We start from the raw sequence: 19,863 nt of genomic DNA, 5'->3' as shown, positions 1-19,863 counted from the left end.
GTTTTCAAAAAAATTCAAGGCCTCCTGATGATAGAAATAAAATTTAGCATTTCTATCAAACCCTGGTCACACTGACTATGCTCCACTGACCTCACACCACAGTGTCACCTCACACTGTTCCGGGTGTCATCTGAGGAAAGTGTTAGGGACAGGGGAGCGTCCATCCAGCTACCATCATCTGTTGAACAAGGGTATTTCTCTGTGAAATGAACCATATCGGGACCTGTGGGGTCTCCGCATCCTCTCTGAAGCTGTCATATTATTTTAGAGCTATTCCACTGTCCTCTACGCTGGGACCTGGCCAGCCTGAAGGTGAAGGTGAAAATCCTCACTCTCAGCCCAGCCTTTGATCCTCATTGCTTTAGGCCTCTAGTCATGGCTATTGAAAATTCAGAACATCCGATTCTTGTCAACCAGCCCCAAAAGCTCTCTCTACAAGAAGATGGAAATGGGCTGCTTGGCAGGAATCTGACATTGGCCAAGGACAAGGACGTAGGCTTCAGGGAGAAAATGGACAAAGAAGTAATTTCCGGCAGGAATCTAAATCTTAGGCTGGAATAAAGAAGTAATTTCAGATAGGAATCTAAATTTTAGGCTAGAACACGGGAAGTAGCCTAGGACTGGGAAGTAGGCTCAGATACTTTGGTCATCCTGATAAGCCCTTAGAAACAGTGATCACAAAATTGGGTTTAATGCCTTCTTTTTCTTTGACTATTTGGGTTTATTGTCTTGCTTGTTCCTTGACTATTTGCATCTATTTTATTGCTAGACCCTCAACCTAGAACTGTCCTTAATACATGCATGTAATTAAAATAGTATAAAAGTAAAAAGGAGGATGGGGGATGCAATAGGGGGTTCTAGGAAGGGGAAATAAATGGGGAAAGGGGATGATATCTGTATTGTAAATAAATAAAATATTCAATAAAAAATTTAGGACATCAATTGTACCAGACTTGAAGAGCAAATAGTGGTTGTAATCTGTTACATAGCATTCATGAGTGACCAACTCAAACCCCAAGACACCTATGAATGTGGCTATATCAAATGCAGAGACTTTTAAAAAATATTACGAGGCAGCTTTACAAATATATTTTGGGAAATGGATTGTATGGTCCTCAAGCATGAATTATGAAGACCACTTTGTGTCATAACATCAAAAGATTAGACACTTCTGATGAACAAATATTTAAAAGACCACATTTTAAATCAGTCTTAGCTCTGATAAGACTCAATTGTTATGAGGTTAAAGACAGACTCAGAAGAAATTATAAGCAATTATTCTATCAAACTATACATGTAATTAAAAACCTTAAAAAAAAACCCATACCACTTTACATTGAGTGTTATAAACTTTGTGACTGCAGAACCTTCTGCTTTTTCATAATTTCTTAACAATCATGTTGGGTGAAATTAATTTTTTGTACAAATTCTTCTTCCCATAAGCTTATTTTCTCCATTAGAAAAGCATCTCTTTGCCTGCAAATACCCTCTAGCACCTCTTCACTGGTCTCTTCCTTCCTTGTTAAATTCCTGATGTAATTTAGGCTTCTTGTTTTCCTGGACGGTATAAAATCCCAAACACAGCATGAACATAATAATATTTTCAAGTGTTACATTGTTATTTGTTAATATGCTTTTTTCCTACCCAGCTTCAGTGACTAGGTGACATTGCTTGTATATATTTATATTTCCCATTTTCTTCACAAATTTTAAATAATCCAGTATGTTAAATTTGCTTGTATCTCATGAATTAAAAAAATTAAACTAAGTTTGCATATACTCTTGTCTACTTATTAGCCAATTTATGCTACCCATTTGAGGGAGGCACATTGTCATGTAAAGATACCTTATAGCATATATCTAAAGGTGTAGAACAGATACATCAAATCGAAGACACAAGCAACACCTGGATCAGGCCACAAAAGAAAGCTAGAACCATTGCATGTGTTTAACAGGAGTTCCCAGAAAGATGTGCAAAAGTTAATTGACTGAGTAGGTGCTCAGAGATGGGAGGTGCTGGAATGCCACACATCTTGAGACATACTTTCTTGGACCATCTGTAGTCCTCTTAGGGACTGTTTACCTCAGAATGTGTGACCTAGCATTCTTGTGACTATTAGACATGTCCTTAGAATTTATGATCAAACCCTTTAGGTTGTGCTATCCCCAAAGCTAAGAATTTTATCAGTAAGCATCTGAGACCCAGAGTCAAGATTTCCAAGCCTTGCTATAACCCATTTGCCTGGTATACTCACTGATGTATTTGAAAAATTATTGATTTATGACTTTCCTTGTTTCTTTACTATAAAAAGCTCATAAAAGTGCTGCCACATAAAAATATGGGTGATCTAGGAAGGCTACAGACAGCAGCTGATGGAAACAGATGCAGAGACCCACAGGCAAACATCACCTGGAGCTCAGGGAGTCTGATGGAAGAACTGGGGATAGAACTGAGCAAGGTGGAGGGGTCAAGGACACCACAAGAAGATGTACAGAGTCAACTGACCAGGACCAATGGGGTCTCACAGAGACTGCAGCACCAACCAAAGCGCATGCACGGGCTGGACCTAGGCTGCCTACATGTAACGTAGCATATGTGCAGCTTGGTCTTTATGTGAGTCCTCTAATAATTGGAGCAGAAGCTGACCTTGCTACCTGCCGTTGGATCCCCTTCCCAGAACTGTCTACTTGGTTAGGCCTCAGCGTGAGAGGATGTGTCTAGGCCTACTGCAACTGCATGTTTCTGTGAGGCTGTATGCAGAGGTGGGATGCTTCCTAAAGGAGGGTTAATGAGGGAAGAGGTTGGCAAGTGTGGGTCTGGGAGGTGAGAATGGACTGTTGTGGGCATGATAGAAATGTAAAATAAGATGTAATATATGTATATATATACATATGTATATGTGCACATATATAATATGTGCATATATACACATATATGTATATATAATATTATATAATATATTATATAATATATTATATTATATAATATACAATATAATATATGTAATATATTATATAATAATATATAATTATATATAATATATATATGGTCTGTATATATATGTGTGCGTAATACATATATATACATATATATTATATATAGTATATAATGTATATATACTATATATACTATATATATGATATATATGTATATACATTATATACTATATACAATATATATGATATATGTATATATATGTATTACACACACATATACAGATCATATACACATATATATACACATATACACATATATACAGACCCATATACATATATACATATATATATATATATATATATATATATATATATATATATATACATGTATGTCACCATAAGAGGCTTTTACTTCTTTATTTCACTGGGCCTCTTTTCAAGGTCCCTCTGCATGAGCTCTGCACCTGAGACTTACCTTCTATTTTGTATATATGGTTAAGCGGAGAAAGGATTGGCAGTTGTATATTTGATGTCATTGAAGAACTTATTTCATTACAAAGAAAAGTTAATGTGTGTCAAAAAAATTTGATATATGTCCTGTGGATAGAACTTTCTGGATGTTGGGAAAATCAGTGGTGTTCAATTGTGCTAGAGAAAGATAATAAAGACCTTCAAAAAAATTAGAAATTTCTAGATAAAGTTAAAACCACATCTCCATCAGCGCCTTCTTTCCCCCAGGCAACCAGAGGGACTCGGCTAACATCAACCTGGACACCTCCAGGAGCAGTGGTAAGTGTGGGATAGAATACAGAGGCAGAGACATTGGCAAGAGAGGAAGGGCAGAGCACATATGGGAATGCAATGGTGAATGGGTTGGTGTGAAGAAGCTGAGCAGTTGTGGTACCTTGCAGGCACAGGGTTCACAATGGGTAACTATTGTAGAGCAAGATGTGTGGCAATAGTACTGACACATAAGCTTGTGGAGAAGGACTTTACCTTTGAGGAGGTGATGGATGGATCAGAAGTGAAGAATGATAGTTTTTGTCTTTGACTTGTAGGTTACCCCACTTTACAGGCCACCATGCTTTCACAGCACAGCCCAGGACAAATCATTGGTGCCTCCTGGCTATCCATTATCAGTGCAAATTATCTCGTCATCTTCAACACAACAACTATGACCTGGACACTGATTAATCTTGTATCAGGGGAATATCACAAATGAATGGAATTATGATGACGAACCAATAAAAGATCTGAAGATCTCCATACCAGAATGCAGTCACTGGCTGCATGAATTCTTCAAGTAGCACAAGGAAAGGCCTACTAGGTATTGCCTAGATTATCAGAAAGCACTTCATCTAATTTGATAGGCTGAGTGACTGATTTTTGAATAGTGTTCCTGTCTGGGAAACCAGTGATGACAATAAGGATTCCTCATTCTATATCACACCCCAGTGTTTCTCATTCTCTCTTAACCAGTCGTCCAGGCTCTACATGGCCTGCTAATGAGCCCCAAGTCAGTATGCATCATGGTAAACGTCCAACCTTCTCATCCACAGGTATAGCTATAGCTGGCCTTCTACCAGCTCCACCATCACTTTGACAGTCTTTATTATCTTTCTCTGACACAATTGAACACCACTGATTTTCCCAACATCCAGAAAGTTCTATCCACAGGACATATATCAAATTTTTTGACACACATTAACTTTTCTTTGTAATGAAATAAGTTCTTCAACGACGTCAAATATACAACTGCCAATCCTTTCTCCGCTTAAGACTTTGTAAAATATTGATTATACCCGAGTCCCTCTGGCTGCCTGGGGGAAAGAAGGCAGTGATGGAGATGTGGTTTTAACTTTATCTAGAAATTTCTAATTTTTTTGGAAGGATCAATATTAAGGATCCCTGGATGTCATCCAGCTTCCATTACCCACCTAGCTCCCACCTACCAGCCGCTTTCAGCATCAGAAACTATTTATCCCTGTGGGACTCATCTCCATCTTCATAGTCTTTACTATTTGCATTCGAGTATATGTGAAGAGGAAATTTTGTACCCAAGGAGGTAAGGATCAGGCTGGGGTCTCATCTGTCCTTGAAAGGGTTGTTCTGCAGGGGACTTGCAATAGGTGGCCCACTGGGTACTGGGAATGGGAAATCCGGTCCTCTTTAAAAAATAATAAGTGCCTTTACCCAATGATCTATCCTACCAGGAGCCAATACTGACTTGTTGAGAGTCTGATTTCCAGTTCAATAAACTATCTTCTGCTCAGACCATGAGAACTGACTGAAACAGGCTTGTGAGCACCTCCCTTGCATGCTCTCCTATCATAACCCATGCAGGGATACTTTCTCTATCTTCATTCCCAGAGCAGTTGCAAAGATATTTCCACATGGCCACTTAGGACTGACCATTTACTCTCTCTGTCTATCTATCCTCCATGTTCCATTCAGTAATGGCTGTTGGCCCCAGAAATGTGTCCATCTGAGAAGTACTTTGGTGGCCTGGAACTCTAAATATTGTTCTTTAGTCATGTTCATGATATGTCAGGGTACAAGCTAAGCAATGACTTTGAGACTTCTCTGCTGGGGTAAAGAGCTAATTACTTTCAGACTGGAAGTCTGGAGACCTTTGGATCTCACTGCAAGACCTCCTCAGACAGAAATCTTCAGCAGCCCATGGACTGCTCCATCTACTGCCACAAACCACGGAGGAAAGAGAGGCCAAAGGAAACACAGGAGAGTTCCCCACAAAAGGCATCAAAATGTTGTCCAAAGAGGATGAGCCCATGACATGGGGATAAACGCATATACCAAACATCTGTATGCCCCATCCAAGAAGTGAGGAAACACCTCACAAGCTGGAGAAGAAAGGATGTAAGATCGGGAAACGTGGAGTGATTGGAAATGCTATTTTCCAACCTTGACCTCACATTGTTTTGTTGTACTCTCAGTAATTTTGAGATCTTGTATGATCCCTGCACTAGAGCAGGTCTGTCAGTCATCTCTTCATGGATCCAAACGGCATTATGAGGCTTTTCAATCACTGGAAACCTATCTGCATCAATTAATTAGTTAATTAATTAATTAATGGTTGCGGGGCAGGTAGCTTGCATGTAAGCATGGATCTTGTTGGATGGTTGTAGTCCTGCGTGTCTGCTGCCCCAGGCGGCTCAGGAAGGCGTGGCTCATGAAGAGAAGCAGAAGCGCTGGATTTTTGACTGAGTTCACTTAATGTTGTGCTTGGCAGATGCTACGGGGCTCCGCCCAAGTGCGGGGAGTTCCACAGGATGGCAGGGCACTTGATTGGACCCGGTGGCCGATGGTCTACATTGGGGCTCCCAGATGCCACTGGGGGCTTCGGACGAACAGAGATGTGAGAGAAATGAGGGAGAGAGAAAGCCCCCCACAGTGTCCTCTGTGAAAGAGACTCTTTGGTTATTGCACTTGCTTGGCTGACTTGGGCGGCCTCCATGGCGGGAACGTAGAGAGGTCCTCTGGCCGGAGATCCTCTGGCAGCAAAGGCAGCAATGGCTCACTAGTTAGACGCCTTCTCCATGGTTCCCCACGGCTGGCCCCAAAGACATGAGGAAGTCCATGGTTTTGAAAAGGTTTATTGTCATGGCAGAAGGTAGATGAATCTGGTTGTATTCCCCCAAAACTCAGGGCAGACCTGAGTTAAATAAGGAGGGAGGATCTAAGAAGGAATACTTAATTGGCTACACCCTCTGGCCTTTCGGTATCTCATTAATATGGAAATCTCTTGAGGCTGAGGCCTGTAGTCACACCCTCTACCTGTGCTAGGTGACACAAACCTCTTTGTGAGGGGCTGCATTGCCCTACGTGACCGAAAAGTGTGGATCAATGGAGATCTTGGGGCAGGGGGAAGAGGGGCCTCATGTCAGGAGCCTGGGGTCTGGGAGCATGGCGAGATATGTGCTGTCCCTCACAGGCATGGACACCTGTTGGGTCTCCAGCTATCTCTAAGCCAGTGCTCTACCAGAAACCAAGCCATCCTTTCATGGTCCCACAAATGGCCCAGGACCTGGAGAGACACTGTACTCACTGCTGTTGTTATGAGTAAGGAGTCCGTGTTTTTGCAAATAACTCATCACCCATGCTTCTATAAATAACCCCAAATGAAGCCATTGGTTCACAGAAATTTAAAAAGCAACCATGAAAGTAGAAAATAAGTCATCGGGAAGAGGAGAGATGTGGAGGGACTGGTCCGTGGGTATGAGGTGATTGAAGGGTTTATGTAACCAAAATATCTTATGCACACATATATGAAAACGTCACAGTGAAACCAACTATGCTGTATAATCACTGTGCTCATGCATTGTTAAAAGATTGACTAATTTTTACTTTCATTTGTGTATGAGTATTTTAACTGGTTTTGTGTGTGTGTGACTTGCGTACTTGATGCTTGCAGAAACCAAAAGTTGGCATGGATTGCTGGGAAGTGGAGTTTCAGAGGGTTGGGAGTACAGGAAAGAACCCAGGTTCACTCCAAGAACAGGAAGTGCTCCTAACTGCCGAGCCTTGTTTCTAGTCCTCTAATACTTTTCTAAAAAAGAGAATATAGGCTGAATATTATTAAACACAAAGCAAGTCCTACAGAAATCTTCACAATGAAGTTGAATGTGTCAGAATCAAAAAGCTAAACACATTTTAAAATGACTATGTATTATAATTCCCAGTTATGATATCATTAGTAGCAATGTACTAATGATAGCAGGTTTGATGAGAGGGGCTCACAGGTTCTTCTAACAAAAATGCCAGGTAATTTAGCAACATCTAAGGTATGTGCTGTGTAGTTTTATAACAACTTAATGTAAGGTAAAATCATATGTGAGGAGAGACCTTTGGTTTAAAATGCTTCTGTAAGACCAGGCTGTAGGCAAGCCTGTAGGGCATTTTCTTTACTACTGATCAATGGGGAGGGTCCATCCACTTGTGGTCCTTTTCTATAAGACAGCAGGCTAAGCGAGCCACGAGGAGATATGTAGTAAGCAGCCCTCACCCATGGCCTCTGCATCAGCTCTTGCCTCCAGATTCCTGCCCTCTTTGAGTCTTGTCCAGATTTCTTTCAAAAGACAAACAGTGATTTGGAAGTGTAAGCCAAAAAAACCTTTCCTCCCCAAGTCCCTGCCAGAGCTATCTAGATGCTAAAAGTAACATGTGATCTTCCTGAGATGCTTCAGCATTGGATTAAAGTCTGCAATGACTTTGCTCCTGCAGGCAAGGCCCAGGAGAATTTCATTTTAGGAAAGACTGCTTCTAGTAATATGCTTTTCTTAATCCTAACGACAGGCAGAGGCATGGCTGTGTGCATGAGTTTAAGACTATTCTGGACTATTACTTTGGGTCAGCCAATGATGCATACCTTCTGGGAGGCATCACACTTCCCTTCTTATTCAGGGCGACAGTTCTGCAACCACAGAGACATTGGTGGAAGCTCAGAGAGCACTTTCTAAATCTGACAGTCATGTTTCTGCAGTAACTAGCACTAATGTGGAAAGGTAACGTTAAGGGAATCAAAGACACTACAGCCCAGAATTAGTCTCAATACGTATCTGAAGCTAATGGTTTGGCTCTGGGAGACTCAGGAGAAGTGTGAACACTAAGTTGTAGGGAAAGATGGGAAAATATTATAGCACCAGATGAAGATGACCACGGAAAAAGACTCCAGCATTTTGGAGACGCCAGTGCTATGGGGTGACCACCAAGAACAGCACCAGCAGTGTAGTGGATGCTGACAGGGTCTAGAAGTCAAGTGTTCTGTATTGCAGGGGGCATTAGGAGAAGTGACTCAAGTGCTGATCCTGAGCCACTCGTGGGTCAGTGTTGGACCCTGCACCCAGGTTCATACTCATGGATCTCACTGGGGACTGCATCATGGGGTCTGTTCTCGATCAAGACTTTGTGATGAAGCCAGACTCCTAAACAACTGATTAAGAGCCGAGTCCGAAGAAAAGAGAAGGATTGGGAAAGTCCCAGCTGAGCACCTTGAGACATAAAGGGGAAAGTTATCCCACAAGAACAGCAGATTTGCAAGCTGTCTTAGTGTTTTATTGCTGTGTATCGACTACATAACCACAGCAGCTCTTGTAAAGGAAAGGACTTAATTGCTACACTTGCAGAGGTTTAGTCCATTGTCACCATAGCAGGGGATATGACAGCATGCAGCAGACATGGTGCTGGAGAAGTAGCTGAGAGTTCTACACCAGGATTCCCGGGCACAGAAAGAAAGAGACACTGACTGTAGCCCACCCTCAGTGATACACTTTCTCAACTAGGCTACATCTATTCCAACAAGAACAAACCTCCTCATCTTCTAAGTAGTGTCAATCCCTGGTAGTTTAGTATTTAAACATATGAGTCTCTGAGTGCCATTCTTCAAACCAGGACATGAGACCACCACTTCTGATTCCCTCCTCTGTTCTGTAAGTCCTCTCCAGAGAGCTAAAAACACACAGCTTGCAGCCTCTGGACAGGTTTGGAATCTGCTCTGAAGCTAGGTTGGAGAGAGCCTTCTCAGTCTATAGCTGGGGAGGGTCATCTAAAGCTTCTAAGTTCTTCTATCTTAGACACAGGAAGTTTGCTCATTTCTTGAGCGTCAGGAAATCTCCCCCATCCTCTGAAGACTGCTACAGTCAGAGGCAAGCAGATAAGAGCACCAAATGACATTTTTGTGAAAGCAGAGTGCTTTGTCCCACAGACCGAGTAAAGTTTAAAGCAAGCCCAAAGAGGCAACTCTGCAGAGGACCCAGGCTAGCCGATTTTCAGCCCCTTGCTCATCTGTAATACACTGAGACCTTATTTTAGGCTCAAAGTGGCAGCAAGCAAAGATTATGCTAATACTTTGCTATGAAGACACTACACAACACACTGTGCTATAAAACAGTGATTCTCAAGCTTCTTAATGCTCTGACCTTTAAATACAGATCCTCATGTTGTGAAGACTCCCAACCATAAAATTATTTCATTGCTACTTCATAACTGTTATTTTTCTACTGTTAGGAGATAGAATTTAATATCTGATATGCAGAGCACTCCAAAGGGGTCACGGTCTATAGTTTGAGAACCCCTGCTCCAGACTGCAGAAGGATAATATCTGACTAGGAGATGAGCTATGTTGCACAGAAAACTACTTTTTAAACAGTACAGCCCTGCTACTCCAATCTTAATCCAAATGTAACTTTCTGGTGATTACTTTGTAAACAAGTTGCCTTGTTGGGAAAAGAGTTTGGAGGGCTACAGTTTCCAATTACTGGACCAGTACTATTATAAGGATTAAGAAGAGAAAAAAATTAAAATAAAGTAATGAAAGACAATTCTGCACAGCGAATACTACTGGATGTGGTTCATACTTAATCACAACCATAGGCAGAGGCATGGTGTCTGTATGAGTTTAAGGCTATTCTGGACTACTACCTTGGGTCAGCCAATGATGCATACTTTCTGGGATGCATTATACTTCCCATCTTATTTAGGGCGACAGTTCTGCAGTTACAGAGACATTGGTACAAGACCAGAGATCACTTTCTAAATTTGAGAATCGTGTTTCTGCAGTAACTAGCACTAATGTGTTAAGGTGAAGTTAAGGAAATCATAGAGACTACAGCCCAGAATTAGTCCCAATATGTATCTGAAGCTAATGGTTTGACTCTGGGAGACTCAGGAGAAGTGTGAACACTAAGTTGTAAGGAAAGATGAAAAACTTGTTTCTTCACCTCATCCAACTAAAATGCCTGATTGAGAAGCAACTGTAAAATATTATAGTACCAGATGATGGTAACCACAGAAAACCCCCCATGGGCTTGTACACCAAAAGACAATGAAGCAAGCAGAGTTCCCCGGTGGTAGACAGATGCAGGAGTGGTCTCCATGCAGAAACTGAGTTTCAGGAGCATGAGTCATGACTGAGGGGTGTTCAATGACATGTGGAGCTTCTAAGGGGATGAGGCCCATTCTCTTCCCATGTTCCTTTTTGTCATCAAGTGAACGTCTCAAACAGAGGCCTAGGAGCATTGCTAGACAGCACAACCCACCGAAACATGTTCTGAAAGTTTTGAAGTGTTAGAAATTGGAAAGTATCAGGTCACATACAGTGATAACAAGCTTTCTTCTAATGATTCAGCAAAGGAGAGGTGAAATCATCTTCTCAGTTTCTATGCACTTCTGACTTCTGACTCTTTCTTTCAGAGGTAATTGTGGTTTTTTTTTTTTTTTTTTTGAAGAGAAGACACACACACAGTCCTGATGGTGGGGCACCCTCTCTGGAAAGAGCATTACACTCTGACATGCCCTTTACCCCATGCACGGAAAAAATCTTTTTGTTTTGTTTTTTGTTTGTTTAGACAGGTTTTATCTTGGTAGCTCTGGTTGTTCTAGAACTCATGTAGACCAGGCTGGCCTGAAATGCAGAGATTTGCCTGCCTCTGCTTCCCTCATATTGGGAGTAAAGGCTGGCAACACTACTTCCTGGCGAAAACACTCTCTAAACATTTATTTATTTCATGAATCAAGTCATGGCCTAAAAACCGGACCACACAGTAATGTGAATGGATGCATTGATGCCATTTTCAAATCAGCAATGAGTTCATTGTTAATTTCAAAGATGAGTGGGCCCTCACAGGCTTGCCTTCATCTCCTGGGTCTGCTAGCATTTGAAAACAAAATGTGTAACCTGCTGACCCAGGTAAGAATCTCCTGGATGACCTGAATAATCATGAGATATTGAGATTTGTTGTACAAACAACCAACCAACCAATCAAATAAACTATGGGTAGGCTTCGTAGATGGCTCTGTGATTAAGTGCACTGGATAGTCTTGAAGAGGACCCACATGATGCTCACAGTCACCTGGTACTCCTGTTCCAGTGTCTCTGACATCCTCTGTTGGCCTCCTTGGGCACTTGGCATGTACATTGTGCACACACACACATTAAGCAAAATACTCCTACACATAAATTAATAAAAATGAGAAAGAAACCATTCTATTGGCTTTTCTCCTGTGCTAAATTATAATGTCTGAAGATACTGTTTCATGGTAGTGTTAGCTTTTGAACTGTTATTTTAAAATACCATTCTGGAAAAGAGTCTGCCATATACAGGTGAAAGGATGGATAAAAGGAAATGTAAAACAATAAATGTTTACCTTCAAAGAAAACAAGGTTTCTAGTCAACCATCTTAATGTACACTCTAAAAAGAAATGCAGAACCAAGTAACTTCTGGAAAATAGAAGATAAAAACAAAATGATAAGACAAGGATCTGCAAAAATAGAAAGCATAGATACAATAGAAAAGAAAAGCAGAGAAACAGAAACAACTCAGTGCAGACTCTGGTTTCTTTAACCTTGGAGCACCCTGTCCTCACTTACACAAGGTCAAGGTGATACTTGGGTATCACTGATATTAGGAGTAGCTTCCGGTTTGCAACTGAACCCTAGGAGCAGATCATGTGTTCTAGGGTCTCCCCACACCCTGCCTTCAGCCAGAGACAGCTTGACCCGCAGAACAAAGAAAGAATATCAAAAACAGTAAGGGAAAAAGTTCAAGTAACATATAAAGGCAGACTTATCAGAATTATACCAGACTTCTCAACAGAGACTCTAAAAGCCAGAGGATCTTGGTCAGATGTCATACAGACCCTAAGTGAACTCAAATGCCAGCCCAGGTTACTATACCCAGAAAAAAACCTCTTAATTACCATAGATGGAGAAACCAGGATATTCCCTGACAAAATCACATTTAAATGATATCTTTTCACTGAACTAGCCCTACAGAGGATAATATAAGGAAAAGTCCGACAGAAGGAGGAAAACTACACCCAAGAAAAAGCAAGAAATTAATCTTCTCACAACAAACCCAAAAGAAAACAGCCACACAAATATAATTCCACTTCTTACAACAAAAATAACAGCAAGCAACAATCATTGGCTTTTAATATCTCTCAACATCAATGGACTCAATTCTCCAAGAAAAAGGCATAGCCTAACAGCCTAGATATGTAAGTTGGACCTAATATTTTGCTGCATACAGGAAACATTTCAGTAATGAAGACAGACACTACCTCAGAGTAAAAAGCTGGAAAGAATTCCAAGCAAATAGTCTCAAGAAACAGTCTGGAATAGCCATTCTAATATCCAATGAAATAGACTTTCAACCAAAAGATATCAAAAAAGATGGGGAAGGACACTTCATACTTATAAAAAAAAATCCACCAAGATGTACTCTCAATTCTGAACATCTATGCCCCCAAAGTAAGGGCAACCGCATTTGTAAAAGAAATGTTACTTAAGCTGAAAGCATGCACTGAACCGCCCACAATAATAGTGGGAGACTTCAACACCCCATTCTCACTAATGGACAGACCATGAGAACAGAAACTAAACAGAGAAACAGTGAAACTAACAGAAGTTATGCACCAAACAAATCTAACAGAGACCTACAGAATATTTCACCCTACAACAAATAATACCTTCTTTTCAGCAACTCATGGTACCTTCTTTAAAATTGACCATATAATCGGACACAAAGCAAGCCTCAACAGATACAAGAATATTGACTCAATCTCATGCATTCTATCAGATCACTATGGTCTAAGGCTGGTCTTCAATAACAACAAAATCAACAGAAAGCCCACGTACTCATGGAAGCCGAACAACTCTCTGCTCAATGATAACTTGGTCAGCAAAGAAAGAAAGAAATTAAAAACTTTTTAGAATTTAACAAAAATTGAGGTACAGCCTACCCAAACTAATGGGACACAATGAAAACAGTGCTAAGAGGTAAACTTACAGCTCTGGGTGCCTTCATAAAGTAATTGGAGAGATCCTACACTAGCAGCTTAACAGCACATCTGGAAACTCTAGAACAAAAACAAGCAAACACACCCAAGAAGAATAGATGGCAGGAAACAATCAAACTCAGGGCTGAAATCAACCAAGTGGAAACAAAGAGACTATACAAAGAATCGACAAAACCAGGAGCTGGTTCTTTGAGAAAATCAACCAGACATGTAAACCTTTAGCCAAATTAGGTAGAGGGTATAGAGATAGTATCCAAATTAACAAAATCAAAAATGAATAGGGAGATGTAACACCAGAAACTGAGGAAATTCAAAATAATCAACAGATACTGCTACAAAAGCTTATACTCAACAGAACTGGAAAACCTAGATGAAATGGATGATTGTCTAGACAGATACCAGGTACCAAAGTTAAATCAGGATCAGAATAACCATCTAAACATTCCCATAACCCCCAAGGAAATGGAAGCATGAATTAAAAGTCTCCCAGAAAAAAAAAGCAAAGCCCAGGGCTAGAAGGTTTTAATGCAGAATTCTATCAGATCTTCAAAGAAGACCTAATACCATTACTTGTCAAACTATTCCACAAAATAGAAATAGAAGAAACATTGCCTAATTCATTTTATGAAACCACAGTTACGCTGACACCCAAACTACACAAAGACCCAACAAAGAAAGCTTCAGACCAATTTGACTTATGAATATTGATGCAAAAATACGCGACAAAATTTTCACAATTGAATCCAAGGAAACATCAAAATGACCATTTATCACGTGAAGTCGGCTTTATTCCTGGGATTCAATGTTGGTTCAACACATGGAAATCCATCAACGTAATCCACTATATAAACAAACTCAAAGAAAAAAAAACCACATGATCATCTCATTAGATGCTGAAAATGACTTTGACAAAATACAACACCTCTTTATGTTAAAAGTCTTGGAAAGATCAGGAATTCAAGGCACATATGGAAATATAATAAGAGCAATCTACAGCAAGGCAAGAGCCAATATCAAATTAAATGTAGAAAAACTTAAAGCAATCCCACTAAAATCAGTGACCACACAAGACTGCCCATTCTCTCCCTGTCTATTTAGTATAGTACTTGAAGGTCTAGCCAGAGCAATTAGACAACTAAAAAAGATCAAAGGAACACAAATTGGAAAGGAAGAAGTTAAGATATCACTCTTTACAGATGATGTGATAGTATATATAAACAAACCCAAAATTCTAGCGCAGAATTTCTGCAGCTGATCAACAACTTCAGCACAGTGGCTGGGTATAAAATTAACTCAAACAAATCAGTAGCCTTCCCCTACATAAAAGATAAATGGGTTGAGAAAGAAATTAGGATAGAATTAGAAAAAGAATAGTCACAAGTAATATAAAATACCTTGGTCTGACTCTGACCAAGCAAGTGAAAGATGTATAAGACAAGAATTTCAAGTCTCAGAAGAAAGAAATTGAAGAAAACCTCAGAAGATGGAAAGATCTTCCATGCTCATATATCAGCAGGATTAACATAGTGAAAATGACCATCTTACCAAAAGCAGTCCACAGATTCAATGCAATCTCCATCAAAATTCCAATTTAATCCTTTACAGAGATAGAAAGAGAAGTTCTCCACTTCATCTGGAATAACAAAAAACCCAGGATATCAAAACCAATTGTCAACAATAAAAGAACTTCTGGGGAAGTCACTATCCTTGACCTCAAGCTGTACTACAGAGCAGTAGTGATAAAAACCACATGGTATTCCTACAGAGACAGGAAGGTAGATCAATGGAATAGAACTGAAGACCCAGAAATAAACCCACACACCTATGTTCACTTGATCCTTGACAAAGGAGCCAAAACTATCCAGTGGAAAAAGGACAGTATTTTCAACAAATGGTGCTGGTTCAACTGGTGGTTGGCATGCAGAAGAATGCCAATTGATCCATTTTTAATCTACTTGTACAAAGTTCAAGTCCAAGTGGATCAAAGACCTCCACATAAAATCAGACACCCTGAATCTAACTGAAGAGAAATTGGGAAAGACCCTCGAACACATTGGCACAGGGGAAATTTTCCTGAAGAGAACACCAGTGGCTCAGGCTCTAAGATCAACAACTGACAAATGGGACCTCATGACAAGGAAAAGCTTCTGTAAGGCAAAGGACGCTGTCAATAGGTCAAAACGGCAACGTACAGAATGTAAAAAAATCTTTACCAACCCTACATCCAACAGAGGGCTAATATAAAAAATATACAATGAACTCAAGAAGCTTAACTCTAGAAAACCAAATAACCCTATTAAAAATGAGGTACAGAGCTAAACAAAGAATTCTCAACTGAAGAATTTTGAATGGCTGAGAAGTACCTCAAGAAATGTACAACATCCTTAGTCATCAGAGAAAGGCAAATCAAAACAACCCTGAAATTCCACCTTACACCAATCAGAATGGCTAATATTAAACACTCTGGTGGCAGTAGATGCTGGTGAGGATGTGGAGAAACAGGAACACTCCCCCATTGCTGGTGGAATTGCAAGCTGGTACCACTTCAGAAATCAATCTGAAGGTTTCTCATAAAACTGGAAATTGTTCTACATGAAATCCTGCTATGCCACTACCCAAAAGATGCTCCAACATACAACAAAGATACGTGCTCCACTATGTACATAGGACCCTTATTTATATTAGCCAGAAGGTGGAAACAACCCAGATTTCCCTTAATAAAAGAATGGATACAAAAAAATGTGGTAGATTTATAGAATGAAGTACCACTCAGCTATTAAAAATGATGATTTTATGAAAAATTCAGGCAAATGGATGGAAAGAAAAAAATCCTCCTGAGTGAGGTAACCCAGACCCCCAAAAAACACATATAGTATGTACTCACTGATAAGTTGATATTAGCCCAAAAGCTCAGAATACTCATGATACAACTCACAGACCATATGAAGCTAAAGAAGAAGGAAGACCAAAGTGTGGATGTTTCAATCCTACTTAGAAGGTGGAACAAAATACTCAAGGGAGGTAGAGGGAGAGAGGGACCTTGGAGGGAGAGAGGAGGGGAAGGTAAAAAGGAGGGGGAGGCAGATCAGGTATGGGAAGAGACAGGAGAGAAGTCCAGAGGGTCAGGAAAATGAACAGAAATATGTTGCAGTGGGAGTGGGGAACGAGGGAGGGGACCACTAGAAAGTCCCAGACACTAGGGAAGCTAGAGGTTCTCAGGATCCAATGGGGATGACATTAGCAGAAATACCCAACAGAGGGGAGATAGAAACTGTAGAGACCACCTTCAGTAGATAGACATGACCCCAGTTGAGGGATGGGCCACCCACCCATCTCAAAATTTTCAACCCAGAATTGTTCCTGTGTAAAGGAAATGCAGAGAGAAAGAAATGGAGCAGAGACTGAAGGAAAGGCCACTCAGAGATGGCCCCACCTTGGGATCCATCCCATCTGCTGATACCAAACCCCTATACTGTTGTTGATGCTAAGAAGTGCTTGTTGACAGGAGCTTGGTTTAGCTGTCCTCTGAGAGGCTCTGCCAGCACCTGACTAATACAGATACAGATAGTCACAGCCAACCATCAGACTGAGGTCAGGGACCCCAATGAAAGAGCTAAGATAAGGACCAAAGGAGCTGAAGGGGACTTTAATCTCATAAGAAAAACAATGTCAACTAACTGCCCCCCCCCCCCAAGCCTCCAAGGGACTAAATCACGAAACAAATAGTATACATGGATAGGTCCATGGTTCCAGCTAGATATGTGGCAGAGGATTGCCTTATCTGGCATCAATGGGAAAGGGAGGCCCTTGGTGCTGTGGAGATTTGATGCCCTAGCACATAGAGATGCTTGAGGGGTAAGGCAGGAGTGAAGGGTGGGTGAGGGAGCACCCTCTTAAAGACAAAGGGGTGGGGAAATGAAATGGGGGTGTGTGGAGGGGAGATCTGGAAGGAGGACAACCTTTGAAATGTAAATAAATAAAGTAACCAATAATCACAAACATCGAATGGAACTTGAAAAATTTTCAATTAAAGCAAAAGAGCATGTGTGTTGGACCCATGAGCACCTTAGGTACCACTTCATTGAATACACTTATTTTTCCAGAGGGTAGGACCATGGAGATGAGGTATAAATGCTTCACTGAAGCCACATCATCAGGATGTGATGAAACTTCCCAACTCAAATGCCCAGGCTCTGCCGTGCTACTGACTGTGCCAGCCATTCTCCGAGGCTCAGGAGAATATGGCCTTAAGAAGTTTCCAGTCCAAACTATTAAAGAAGATGGAACAATCTCAGGATAGAAGTAAAAGATTCAAGTACGGAGCAGGGAGACGCAGAAAACCATTAGGTTAATTCTAAATCAGTGCTGTAAGCTTTAGAAGCATAACTAGTCAGTTTGATGTGGGCATGCGCAGGTACTGAGCACCCAGGGGGCATGCGCCAAGCAGTATGCACGGTGTCATGCAAGCACTAGTCAATATTCTAAAATCTCTGGGAGGGAGAGGAAGAGGTCAGACATTGACAAAACTTGTAATTTATAGCCTTTTCTCTCTCTCTCTCTCTCTCTCTCTCTCTCTCTCTCTCTCTCTCTCTCTCTCTTTCTTTCTTTCTTTCTTTCTTTCTTTTTAAAGAAGTAATTTGGGGGCTGGAGAGATGGCTTGGCAGTTAAGACCACATCATGTTCTTGCAGAGGCTCCTCGTTCCATCCCAATGCACATGCCAGGGGTTCATGGCACCTGTAACTCCAGCTCCTGCGGAGTTGATCCCTCTGGCCTCTGAAGAGACTTGTGCTCTCATTCTCATACCCACGCACAGACACATATAATTAAAAAAAATAAAATAAAACCTTTCTGCAGGACATTTAAAGACACTCTTATGGCCGATTTCATCTCGTTCTGGGTGTTTGTTCTAAGAAAACAGCAGGAAGAAGGGAAAGAAAGCTATGGCACGATTTGTTACTTGAAAGTGTCAGAGCTGTCTAGGTACTGACTGGGAGGCCAACAGTGTTCCTTTGTTAACAACCAAGGACAGATTACATGCATTTCCTACATGTTTGAAAAATACAAAACAAATCAAAACAATCACTCAAAGAAATTGGGAGTAATAAATCAAGTACAAAGTTGTAGTATTTAAAAAAACACCAGCAAACAAAAAAATCAGTTGTGTAAACACACACTAAAAAGTATGATCAGAAAATTCAATTAAGAGAACTGCTTCCCTGTCAGTAACATGAAGAGGAATTAAATATCTACCAATCAACTTAGCCAAATGAGTAGAAAAGGTGGGCATGAAAAACTGCTGACAAATAAAGAAACTGAAGGGGATACATCTTGTGTTCACTGACTAGAAGGAATATTGTTATAATGTTCATACTGACCAAAGTGCCCATAGACTGTATGGAATCACTATTAAATTCCTAATATTATCCATAGGGAAAAAAATTCAAGTTCATACAGCAGTATGACAGTCTTCAAAGACACAACGTATTTCCCAAGTTTTAGATTTATATATTTTACTGTATGTTTATGAGTATTTTGTTCATACATATGTAGATCTGTTCACGACTGTGTTGTGGATGTTTGTGAGCTAACAACTGGACAAACTGACCAAATGGCACATAAGCAATTACTTGAAAACAGTTGTGAGCATTTTAGCAAGAAACTCAAAGGACAGAGGTGAGTGAAGGTTTCATTGGAGTGTTTCCATAGGAGAGACTTGCACACCTCAGCCAGGTAGATCAGCCTCAGCACCCAGGAGAGACAGCTGCTCTGAGCTCCCTGCAGGAAGTTCCCAAGCCAGTGTGTGAGGAGAGTGCACTGCATAGGGGGTCTGTCACACTCATCAGTGGCTGTCATTAGCTGTTGCTCATCCCACACAGACCAGCAGTGAGCATCTTAAGTTCTTTACCTGGAATAACTCACAAGTTGAATGGCACCAGTGAATCTTCACCCAAACTTAATCTCTGTCCTGTATGTACATCCACTCACCTGACAACTCCCATACACATGCCAGTACCTTCATAAATATACAGTACCTGCAAACACACACACACATGCACACACACACACACACACACACACACACACACCTTTATGAACATACAATTCAGCT

The 19,863-nt window shown here is 40.7% G+C and overlaps 1 long non-coding RNA gene across 1 annotated transcript in view; it reads right to left on the bottom strand.

Annotated features, from left to right (window-relative positions):
- Positions 1–19,863, bottom strand: part of LOC143440132 (uncharacterized) — a 77,270-nt gene that overhangs the window by 32,534 nt on the left and 24,873 nt on the right. The gene's annotated exons all lie outside the window — the stretch shown is intronic.

This window comes from Arvicanthis niloticus, chromosome 28 (assembly GCF_011762505.2).
Source record: "Arvicanthis niloticus isolate mArvNil1 chromosome 28, mArvNil1.pat.X, whole genome shotgun sequence".
Taxonomy (NCBI): Eukaryota; Metazoa; Chordata; class Mammalia; order Rodentia; family Muridae; genus Arvicanthis; species Arvicanthis niloticus.
This window is presented reverse-complemented; position numbering and strand designations above follow the sequence as displayed.